This window comes from Zalophus californianus, chromosome 11, assembly GCF_009762305.2.
Source record: "Zalophus californianus isolate mZalCal1 chromosome 11, mZalCal1.pri.v2, whole genome shotgun sequence".
NCBI lineage: Eukaryota > Metazoa > Chordata > Mammalia > Carnivora > Otariidae > Zalophus > Zalophus californianus.
Genome location: NC_045605.1, coordinates 29,698,964 through 29,712,043, shown reverse-complemented (window position 1 = coordinate 29,712,043; position 13,080 = coordinate 29,698,964). Strand labels below are relative to the sequence as shown.

At 35.6% G+C, this 13,080-nt stretch overlaps 1 pseudogene; it reads right to left on the bottom strand.

Annotated features, from left to right (window-relative positions):
- Positions 1-8,181: 8,181 nt before the first annotated feature.
- On the bottom strand, positions 8,182-9,109 carry LOC113913716 (annotated as a pseudogene).
- Between the last annotated feature and the right edge of the window lie 3,971 nt (positions 9,110-13,080).

Genomic DNA, 13,080 nt, shown 5'->3' with positions numbered 1-13,080 from the left:
AGAGACTACCATAAACAGTTATATGCCAAAAATTGGGCAACCTAGAAAAAATAGATAAATTCCTAGAAACACACAATTTTCCAAGTCTGAATCATGAAGAAATAGAAAATGTGAATAGATCAACTACTTGTAATAAGATTAAGTCAGTAATCAAAATCTTCCAACAAATAAAAGTCCAGGAAAGATGGCTTCACTGGTGAATTCTACCAAATATTCAAAGATTTAATACCTATTCTTCTCAAGCTATTTCAAAAAAATTGAAGCAGAGGGAATAATTCCAAACTCACTTTACGAAACCAGCGTTACCCTGACTAAAACCAGACAAAGACGACACAAACAAAAGAAAATTACAGGCCAAAATCCCTGATAAAATAAATGCAAAAATTCTCTACACGATATTAGCAATCTAATTCAACAATACATTAAAAGTATCATACACTATGATCAAGTGGGGATCAATCTAGAGATGCAAGGATGATTCAATATCTGCAAATCAATCAACATGATACACCACATCAACAAAATGAAGGATAAAAATCACATGATCATCTCAATAGCTGCAGAAAAAGCATCTAACAAATTCAACATCCATTTATGATAAAAACTCTGAACAAAGTAGGTGTAGAGGGAACATACCTCAACACAATAAAGGTCATATATGGCAAACACACTGCTAACATCATACACAAAATTGAAAAACTGAAGGCTTTTCCTCAAAGATCAGGAACAAGAGAAAGAATACCATTCTTGCCATTTTTATTAAACATAGCATTGGACATTCTAGCCATAGCAGTTAGGCAAGAAAAATAAATAAAAGGCATCTAAACTGGGAAAGAAGTAAACCTTCACCATTTGCAGACATGATACTATATATGTGGGAAACCCGAAAGACTCCACCAAAAAACTGTTAGAACTAATACATAAAATAAAGTTGCAGGACACAAAATTAACATACAGAAATCTGTTGCATTTCTATACACTAATAACAAACTCTCAGAAAGAGAAACTAAGAAAACAACCCCATTCACAATTCTATCTAAAAGAATAAAATACCTACAAATATATTTAACTGAAGAGGTGAAACACCTGTATACTGAAAACTGTAAGACATTGATAAAAGAAGTTGAGGAAGACACAAATAAATAGAAAATGTACCATGCTCGTGGATTAAAGAATTCATATTGTGTTCTATACATTGGCTAATTGAATTTAAATAAAAAAAGAATTAATATTGGCAAAATGTCCATACTACACAGAGCAATCTACAATTTCAATGCAATCTCTATGAAAATAAGAATGGTATTTTTCACAGAAATAGAATAAACAATCCTAAACTTGTGTGGAACCACAAAAGACCCTGAATAGCCAGTGCATTCTTGAGAAAAAGCAAAGCTGGAAGTATCATGCACCATGATTTTAATCCATGCTATAAAGCTACAATAATCAAAACAACATGGAATTGGCACAACAACAAACACATGTATCAGTGGGACAGAAGGAGAACTCAGAAATAAACCCATGCAGGGGAGCCTGGCTGGCTCAGTCAGAAGAGCATGTGACTCTTGGTCTCAGGGTCATGAGTTTGAGCCCCACATTGGGTGTAGAGATTACTTAAGTAAATAAACTAAAAAAAAAAAAAAGAATAAATCCATGCATTTATGATCAATTAATCTAACCAAAGGAAGCAAGAATATACAACGGGGAAAACATAGTCTCTTCAGTACATGGTGTTGATTAAATTGAGCAGGTACATGCAAAAGAAACTGAACCACTCTCTTATACCATACAAAATTAATTCAAAATGGATTAAAGACTTGATTGTATGATCTGAAATCATAAAATTCCTAGAAGAAAACATAGGTGAAAAGAGTCCTAATTCTTCCAGTCCCTAAGCATGTAATATCTTTTCATTTATTTCTGTATTCTTCAATTTCTTTCATCCCTATCATAGTTTTCAGTCTACAAGTCTTTAATGTTTTTGGTTAAATTTATTCTTAGATATTTTATTCTTTTGATGACTGTAAAAGCTTTTTAAGCTCATCATACAAATGTCATGTGATTTTCACCATTTAGTTATAAATATTTTTCAAAACCTATTTTGATTTTCCTTGATGCATGATTTTTTATGAGTATGTGTATGTGTCTCTCTGTGTGTTTTTTTTTCAAAACTCTATATTGCACTATGATCAGAGAGTCAAGGAATACAATTTATATGATGTTGACTTTTGAAATTTGTCAAATCTTCTTCCAAAGCTTACTATTATGTGTGAAAAATTTTTTGTAAAAGTAGAATTATTGATTGCAAAGTTTATAAGCATGTTTTGTTTTAATTTTTATTTAAATTCTAATGAGTTGATGTACAGTGCAATATTGGTTTCAGGAGTAGCATTCAGTGATTCATCACTTACATCCAACACCAAGTGTTCATCACAACAAGTACCCTCCTAAATTCCCATCACCAACCTATCTCATCCCCCACCCACCTCCCTCCATCAACCCTCGGTTTGTTCTCTATCATTAAGAGTCTCTTAGGATTTGCTTCCTTCTCTTTTTTATTTCTTCTTCCCCCCTTCTTAGGTGTTCATCTGTTTTGTTTCTTAAATTCCACATATGAGTGAAATCATATGGTATTTGTCTTTCTCTGTCTGACTTGTTTTGCTTAGCATAATACACTCTAGCTCCACTCATGTTGTTGCAAATGGCAAGATTCATTCTTTTTGATGGTTGAGTAATATTCCATTATATATATATATATATCACATCTTCTTTATCCATTCATCAGTCAGTGGACATTTGGGCTCTTTCCATAGTTTGGCTATTGTTGATAATCCTGCTATAAACATCGGAGTGCATGTGCCCCTTTGAATCATTACTTTTTTATCTTTTGGATAAATACCTAGTAGTGCAATTGCTGGATCATAGAGTAGTTCTATTTTTAACTTTTTGAGGAACCTCCATACTGTTCTCCAGAGTGGCTGCACCAGTTTGCATTCCTACCCACAGTGCAAGCGTGTCCCCTTTCTCCACAACCTCACCAACACCTGTCGTTTCTTGTGTTGTTAATTTTAGCCATTCCAAGAGGTGTGAGGTGGTATCTCATTGTGATTTTGATTTGTCTAAGCATGTTTAGATAACTGTTAATGTATTACCGTGATGCTTTCTAGAAAGTTTCATACTCAGCAACAGAGAATGATAACACTGGATTAGAGAAAACTGCCTGTTTGGCATATTGGAATGTAGAAAATCTTCAAATGAACACAATTTATTTTAAATCTTAGTGAGATTGAACAAAATTTTATAAATGCATTGAATATTTGTGTGCCATATTTTATTAATTCCTTTGTTGTGACTAAAACTAATTTTCCATTGGGTTTTAGTCTTTTATTGATTGATAAAGATTCTCTATAAGATTTTTTAAAAATAAACTTTTGCCAAACATGATCAATTTTTATAAATATTTCAAAAGTATTTTCAGTCTCTATTTGATGGGTGATGGGTTCTATATATGTCCACCAGGTCTAGCTTGTGAAATTGTGTTATTTAAATCTATACTCTTACTTAATTTTATTATACTTATATATCTATAAACTTAAGGTGGAAATATATTAAAAGGCCCCACTATTATTGTGGATATGTCAATTTTTACTTAAAATTTAATTTTTGCTTTACTTACGTTTGAATTTATGTTACTTTCTTAGTGGGTTATTTCATATATATATATACCTATATATATATATATATATTAAAGATTTTATTTATTTATTTGACAGAGCAAGAGAGGGAACACAAGCAGGGGGAGTGGGAGAGAGAGAAGCAGGCTTCTTGCGGAGCAGGAAGGCTGATGGGGGGCTTGGTCCCAGGACCCCGGGATCATGACCTGAGCCAAAGGCAGACACTTAAACGACTGAGCCACCAGGTGCCCCAGTGGGTTATTTCTTTTATCGTTTCATGCTAACTCCTATTCCTGTTAATTTTTTAAATTAAACTTTGTGTTATGAGATAATTATAGATTCACATGCAATTTTAAGAAATAATGAGAGATCCTTGTACTCATTGCCTTTTCCCTAATGGTAACATCTTGCAAAACTATAGCACAACATCACAACCGGTATATTGACATTGAGACAGTTAGGATACAAAGAATTTCCATCACCACAAGGATCCCTCTTATTGAACTTTGATAGCCACACTCACCCCCCACCTCTTTCCTATCTGTTCCTAACCTCTGGCAACCACCAATCTGCTCCCCATTTCTATAATTTTGTCCTTTCAAGACTGTTATATAAATGGAATCATATGGTATGTGATCTTTTGGGGTTGGCTTTTTTTCACTCAGCATAGTTCTCTGGAAATTCATCCAGGTTATTAGGTATATCCATACTGTGTTCCTTTTTCTACTGAGTAGTGTACCATGTGTGGATGTATCACAGTCTCCTTAATCATTCACCCATTAAAGGCATCTGGGTTGCTTCCAATTGTGGACTACTATGAAAAAAAATATTCATGTACAGGTGTTTGTGTGAATGTAAGTCTTTATTTCTCTGGGATAAATTGCTGGGTCATGTGGTAAATCCATTTTTAGTTTGAAAAGAAACTACCAAATTGTTTTCCACTGATAATCCCACCAGCAGTGTATGAGCAATCCAATTTCTCCATATCCTCACCAGCATATGCTGTTGTCTTTATTTTTTTAGTATTAGTCATTTTGATAATTGTGTAGTGATATCTCATTGTAGTTTAAACTTGCATTTTCTTATGATGTTGAACTATGATGTTGAACATTTTTTCATGTGGATGTTTGCCATATATATCTTCTGTGAAATGTCACTTCTCTAACCGCATTGCTTCTTATTTTGAGTTTCAGAGTTCACTATATATTCCAGATACTAGCAGTTCACTGGAAATGTGGTTTACAAATTCTCTCTCCTAGTCTGTAGTTTATCATTCCCTTAGTTCAATAGGGTCTTTCAAAACAGACTCTTAAATATAGAGAACAAACTGATGGTTACCAGAGGGGAGGTGAGTGGGGGTGATTGGTGAAATTTGCGACGGGGATGTAGGAGCACACTTGTGATGAGCACCAGGTGTTAAACGGAATTGTTGAATCACTATATTGTACACCTGAAACTAATATAAGACTGTCTGTTAACTATATTGGAATTAAAATATACGTATATTTAAACAGGGCTTTCACAGAGCAAAAACTTGTCATTTTGATGAAATCTAGTTTATCTATTTTTCCTTTTATGGATTAAGCTTTTGGTGGTAAGTCTAAGAATTTTTTGCCTAGTCCCACATCCTTAAATTTTTCTTCCATCTTTGTTACCAAAAGTTTTATAGTTTTATGTTTAACATTTAAGTCAGTAATTCATTTGGATTCTGGCATCTTGCCCAAAGCCTATCCCAAACTTTTACACTGTCCCTATTGTCCCAGAACAGAAAGTCAATTCAAACTAGATATTTTAGGGTTTGCATATTGCAACATCTCTCCTTAATATTTGTTTTTATATTAGTTTTTATACTAGTATTAATAATAATTAGTATTATCGATGCTAATAATTATCAATACTAATTATTATATTAGTATTTGCATTAGTATTACTAATTATATTTTATATAATATTATTTGATAACGGCATTATGACTACATTGTGGGATGAAAATTTATTTCAAAGTCTGGAATATAGACAAATATTTATCAATTCTGTCTTATTTGGTATCTTAATTGTCAACTGGGACAAGATTCAAGATTTCCAAAAAGAAAATATGCATACTAATTTGATCAAATATGAATATTAAATATTTAACCAAATATGAATATTGATTTAACCCAAAATCATGGTATAACTGTACTGGGAGAATAGGTAGAGAGAAAAACTATGTAGATGAGTAGAAGGAGTGCAGGAGCCATAAATTTTAATTTTTTATATCAAGAAATAATAAATTGATTCAAAATTGAAAATCAATAGGTAGGAATTTAAGCATGTTATTTAGAAATCTGGAGATAATAAATGGAAGAAATAGGTGAAAGTTTTGAAAATGACTCTAGGACAGTGGAGAGAGATGGGAAAGAGGGCTACGGTTTTCATTAAAAGCCTTGTGAAATTATTTGACTTTTATAATTATTTACATATGTAACTTTGATAACATATTTGTTTTTAAAAGGAAACAAGTTGCCAAAGGCAGTTCTGCATCATGTCGTGCTATCTTCTGATATTGGACCATTGATGTTAAGAACAGTGGCTACTTGAGTTTTTTCTTAGGGCAATGGACTGAAAAATAAAAGTGGTCACCAGACCAGAGAACACTGCATGCTCCCATGCTTCAGTGGGCCCACCTGTAAGCATGCATGTGTGGAAGAAATAACAACTATCTTCTAGTGAGTTTGGACATCACATATTAGTTAGATCCTACATGCCCAGGAATGTGTGGAAACTGATACCTGGAGCTCTCCACATGAATGGGGTTGATGTCAGGTTTATATGTAGTATCAGGTGATCCACCAAAGAATCAGTGGCATTGGAAAAGAACTGGCCATAGGTAGATCTGATTTATCCATAGATAAACTACAAGACCTTAAAGCAACCTGCATCCATTTTTATGGGGGAAAGGACTCAATTATCTCTGAGGTCGACATGCTAACATTCGAGGAGACAGAATGCTTGTTTCAAGGCAGAAAAAGAGGTTCTGAGCGGCTGCAAGTGTTGGGGGTAGCTCTGGTTGGGTCATTAGCTCCGATTCAGAAAGGTCAGGTACCAGAGACATGTTGCAGAGGGCTGATGAGGGAACAGGATGTCTCAAGTCTAGGAAGATTTTCCATTGGGACCCATGGCCTCTCTTGCAAGCTCCCAGAAGAGGTCTCTCCTTCAAAAGTGGCTCTGTGTGGACCTCAGCCAGCCATGCTCACTGGGAGCAGCTTGTGGCACCCAGGATCTGGACGCTCTGATCCCAGCCCAAGGAGCTAATCCTTGGTGATGGCAAGTGATGTGATAAGTTCTTTCATGCCAAGAACCACATTTTAAGCATTTTTGTATCCCTAAGTTCTCTCCACACACCATGACAAGTGCAGGCATTTCCTTCATACAGCACTTATTCAACAAATATACAAATGTTACTTTCAGTTGAAAATGCAAGTGTTAGCAGAACACCAGTTTGTATGTCACAGAAAATACTCTATTGCCAACCAATTTTTCCCATCCTGGGAAAATAAGTGCATGTAATGAACTAATTGTTATGTTTAGGAGGGTCTTATACAAAAATCCTTGTCTTTTAATCAAATTTCAAATTGAGTTCTATTAATTTCCCAAGTTACTAATTTGTCAAATTTCTAACAATAAAGAAGAGGCCTATGATAATAGTTCACATTTGTTATGGGAAGATTTTTTAAGTTGTTGTTTCCAAAAATTAATAAAATCTAATGTATAAATTAACACAGATATCAAAGATTGTTATTTTTTTCATTTTTATTTAAATTCAGTTAACATATAATGTGTTATTGATTTCAGAGATAGAGGCCAGTGATTCATCAGTCTTATATAATACGCAGTGCTCCTTACATCACGTGCCCTCCTTAATGTCCATCACCCAGTTACTCCACCTCACCACCTCCCTCCCCTCCAGCAACCCTCAATTTGTTTCCTATGATTAAGAGTCTCTTATGGTAAAAAAAAAAAAAAAAGAGTCTCTTATGGTTTTTCTCCCTCTCTGATTTCATCTTGTTTTATTTATTCCTCTCTTCCCCTATGATCCTCTGTTCTGTTTCTTAAATTCCACATATCAGTGAGGTCACATGATGATTGTCTTTCTGATTGATTTATTTTGCTTAGCATAATACCCTCTAGTTCCATCCATTGTTGCAAATGGCAAGATTTCTTTTTTTTGGTGGCTTAGTTATACACACACCCCACATCTTCTTTATCCATTCATTTGTTGATGGACATCTGGACTCTTTCCATAGATTGACTATTGTGGACATTGCTGCTATAAACATTGGGGTCCATGTGCCCCTTCGAATCATTGTTTGTATCCTTTGGATAAATACCCAGTAGTGCAATTGCTGGGTCCTAGAGTAGCTCTATTTTTAACTTTTTGAGGAACGTCCGTACTGTTTTCCAGAGTGGCTATACCAGTTTGCATTCCCACCAACAGTGTTAAGTGGGTTCCCCTTTCTCCACATCCTTGCCAACGTCTGTTGTTAACTGAGTTGTTAATTTTATCCATCTGACCAGTGTGAGGTGGTATAAATTTTTTTTTTTTACAAAACAATGTATTAAAACTGACTTGCAGAGATGCCCAATTTATTTTTTAAACATGATTTAATTTTTTTCACATTTCTTTAAATATCGTTTTTTGACAAATTTATCCAAAATGTTAAATTTTCACTTTAGAACTTATAACAGAGTGCCCTAAACTGATGTTCATTAAGATACCTTTCTGCAAGTCCTAATGGTTTCTATCTTCCTTTTAAAATGTATTAAGTATCTTTTGTCATTCTCAAAAATATTCTGGAGAAAAAATTATGAATTAAGCACCCATAAATTTTCTTCATTTCTATTACAGTGTAGCAATTTATCTTCTAACCCACAGTGGTCTATCAACTAAGTCAGGCTGAGTTTCTTGTTCTCCTTAGACATAGCTGGTTGCAACTCATAATGCAACAGTTGGCTACAGATTCTCCATTTCTTTATTAACAACTGTAATTGAGACAGGTCATTCTCTGACCTGTATATTTTGACCAGTTTTCACCTCTGAAGGTCTTCTTTCTTCTGAATCCGCTTCACCAATTTTGCTTTTTCTTCATTTAATCCTTGTTTGGGAAGATCTTCATTCTCAAAGTCACTTTGGAGATCACTGCATGACCCAGTATCAAGTGATTTAGGGTCACATATACTGATATTATTGAAAGTATTTTCCAAATAAGTATTTTCTTCAAATTGGCTGTCAATGTGTTTAAAATTTTCTTAAAATTCCAGTTTTCTTCTGTTGAAGATGGTTTCTCTGAAAAAGTCTGATCATCTTCATTCTCTACCTTAAGATGTTTTACTACACTGTAACAGGAATTTAATGAAGATCTAGTTTTTCTTAATCATCCTTTAAGTGTTGCACTCATAGGCTAGAAATATAGAATAGCTCCACTGGAAGAACTGAGATATTCATCCTTGTTTTCTTGAACTAATTGTATGGGGAGATGGTTTGGCACAGGCCTGTGGCATATTAGGTAAAATCACAGCTGAATCAGATCGACTTTCTACCTTGAAAATGAAATCTTGGGTTCTTCCTAAATAAAACTGTGTTGGTCCAAAGGTAACTACTGGTAATTTCTGGACAAATTAATTAGTTAGCATCTTATATAAACAAGACTCTCCATGTTTTTATCTATCAAAATAGCCTCAGATCTGCCATAAGGGGGGCAGGAGAATAACAGTTGTGGAATTCTTCAGGAATTATTGAATTCCTTAACAAATAATTAATTCTTTAATTTCGCTACTCCAGCTTTATAATGAAAAGAAATATAACTGAAATCTTGACTCAAAAAACATAATTAGATCTGTCACAGTTCCCTAAACCCTAAAACTGTGTAACTAGAATCAATGACCATATTAATGGGATCACACAGTACACAACCTTCTGAGTTTGCTTTTCACTCACCGAACTTCCCTGGAGGTCCATCCAAGTTCTTGCATCTAGTTAGCTGACTTTTGATGGTGTGTCTTGCCTATTCCTAAAAAGAATTTGCCAGCAGCTACAATTAGTATCACATTGGTGGGGATGGCTTTTTTACAGTCTTCATCTGCTCAAAAAACATTGAGCTCCTACTATATGTGAAGAATGAACCGAGAATAAAGAGATGAATCAAATATATTTCTGACTTACAACTTGAGTCTGGTGGAAGAATCTTATGGCCCATTAAGTCCAGACTGGTTTAAAGGAAAAATGAAAACCAGTGATACTTTGAGATTTTCTGTAGAAAGGCCAGAATAGTGTGAGCAGCTCAGGGCCCCAATCTGGTTGAGAGCTGGGGAAGGGAACCAGTGGACTATCTTGGAGTATTCTTTATATAGCTCTTGAGGAAACCATAATGCCCATATTAAAGTTGGGTGCGGGGGAGAGAACCAAACCAACACTCAGTAGAACTGCACTGGAAATAAATCACAGGCCCCACTTTTCCAGAGCATGATGACTCAGAATATCCTTCTTCCTCTGTTGGTGTGAAGAGAACTGGCAACCCCTCATTCTGTTCTGTGGGGAGTAAGAATGCCTGATCAGAGAGAGCTAAGATTCCTTTCTGTTTGTGATGATATAAGTGAATGTTCTAGTTGTCCTGACTGACCCAGAATGTCCTGAGCTTTGGATCAAGAAACCGGGTGAAAAGACAAGCAGCCAGGAGGAAAAAGTAAAAAGTCCCGAGTGCACACTTACCACTACCCTCAGTTACAAGTAACAGAGAGAAATCTGAGTCCTCCTGGAGCAGGAGGGAAGAGCTTTTGGGGTCCTGCTAGTGGTGTGGGATTTTGCTCCATTCTAAGCAATGAAAGAATGTTCTATCCTGGCTCATTTTTTCCCTTCTCAGGCAGTCCTTGGCACAGGCCACCAAGCAGGAGACTGGATTTTAGTTGGAAAAACTTGTCCATTGGGCTCCCACTTAACTCTGGCTTCTTCGGATCCTCCTCTCTTCCTTCCCATGGGAATCACTAATTGGGAATTGTTGGAGTGGGGACACAGGGACCCACACTGTTCCAGTGTTTGTCATGACACTGTGGCAGGCACTCCTCACCTGCCCACGCTTAAAAGGAGAGCATTCATTCATATGGTGTTTGGCTGATCATAACTCCCAGGCATAACAGCCTGAGTGCTGAATGGGAAACAAATTTTGGGTAGAAGAATATATATGGAGATGTTCAGATAAAGCAGAGAGGACAGACAATAGGAAATTTACTGTGAAACTAAGGAAGCTTAAGCTCTGGGTCCCTTCTAAGATCCTGGGAGAAACCTTAGAAATCTGTTTATGTACATATATGTTTCTGTAAAGTTAGCAAAGGGAAAATGCAATCCTGCCACTTACCTGGAAGAGAGGTAGACCAGAAATATTTGGTATTCAGCACTAAATGACTACTAGTCATGATTCTAACTTTTTAAAGGTTCTTGGCAGAGATGTGTCTTAACACTTCAGCGTGCCACCTGTGTAAGTTAGAGCAAGTCACTTAATCTCTTTACAGTTCACTATGCTCACCTATAAAATGAGATTGATAATACTAACTAATATTTGAGAGTGCTTAATGTACTCTGTCCAAAGCCCTTTATATGGATTCTCTCACTTGATTCACCAATTATCCTATGAGGCAGGGATCCTTATTATCTCCAATTTACACTTTACACACACACAATTTACAATTTAAGGAAACAGGCACAGAGAATTTAAGTGTTTTTTTCTTAAAGTCACATGGTTAGTGAATAAAGCTAGCAATCAAATCCAGATATGGGAGCCTGAATCCATAGTCCAGTCTCTTAACAGAACCATTGGTAGTTGCTGTTTTCATCAGGGTTGTTACTCAATTCAATTCAGATCAATTTAACATAACAAGTATCTCAAGTACCTATTCATGCAAGGAGCTCCTTGTGAAAATCATGAGATATAGGAGATAATCTGCAGGAAAGTACTTTGGAGAAGTCCTAGTGTTTTTAAAATAAAAGTATAACCAGATAAGCACTAAAGCAAATAAGTAAATAAGATATTTCTAATTTACTGAATCTTCAAAGGATGAAAATTTTAATGGGTGGCCTAAACATTCCTCTGTTTAAATAGACATATAATTAGAACAATTAGATTTCCCCCTCAACGGTAAGAGTATTATAAGGGGAGATAGTTTAAAGAGATTATGAAGACAACTTAGAAATCCAATTTTCACTGAGGCCATCATGTTAGAATCACAAGACTACTTGTGCTCCAGCGCACTTTGTAAATGTGTTCTTGCTACCACTTACTGAAATTATTTCCTAGTTACTAGCCTTCCAGGCCTATGAGTCCATCTAAGTTAAGTTGTGTTTGCTTATGTGTAGATCCTACACCTAATATAGTACTTGGCATAGAGGTTTTCCTTAAGACATTATTTGTTCTGCTCCTTTCGGCTTCATTTATGGAATGGCCAAATAAACAATGATAGAGATTGACCTGAACGTCCCTACGTTCTTGCCACAGGGGTCAAATCCCTTGCTAGGCTGCTGGGGAACTGAACTCTGAATAGTAATGGAGGGTGACAGAGTGAATTGCATTTGTAATAACTAGCATTTCACTCGTCTCTTATGAGGGACACAAATAGTAAGACATTAATATAACACCTATTTTTGCTTCAAATCTGAACAGAAGCCTCAGAAGTGAATGCCAAAAAGCAGCCCAATTACTAGGGAGACCTTCATGTTCCATGTTCCACAGCAAACATTCTAAGCATGGGTCTGTGTCTGCTTACATCTCCTCTTTCCTTTACCTTCAAAGTTCAGGCTCGAATTGCCTCAGACCTTAATTACTTCCAGAACCTAAAGACTGAACATGCCTTATCTTTGTCTTTCCCCACTCATATTCATCCTGCATATGCCTTCCAGAATGTTCTTATCAACAAATTATCTTATCATAGCTTCATTAAAAATCTTCTCATCTTCTCCACTACTTATGAAATAAAACCCACACTTTGGCTTTCATAACTCTCCATCCAGATTCAACTTATATTTTCTTTCCATCCCATGCCAAGCCCAAAGCACAACAAAACAAAGCTGCAAACAGCTCCCACACAAATTCTGCACTTTTCCTGCTCCTGGTTCCCCCCCGTCCGAAGCTGACTTTCTCTTTACATATTACACATTTTCATAAAAGTTTAATTTTAATTTCTAGCTTCTTTATGAAGCCCTTCCTACTTTATCACTTTTGCCAGATAACTCTCTCTCTTCTATATGCCTATCATTTCCTTGCACTCAGATAGAAAATATGCTCAAAGTACTTATCAGGGAGGGTTATAGAAGCTTGAATACCATTCTTAGACCACATGCTTCTAAAAAAGAAAACAACAAACATTCAGAGTTCCAAATAAC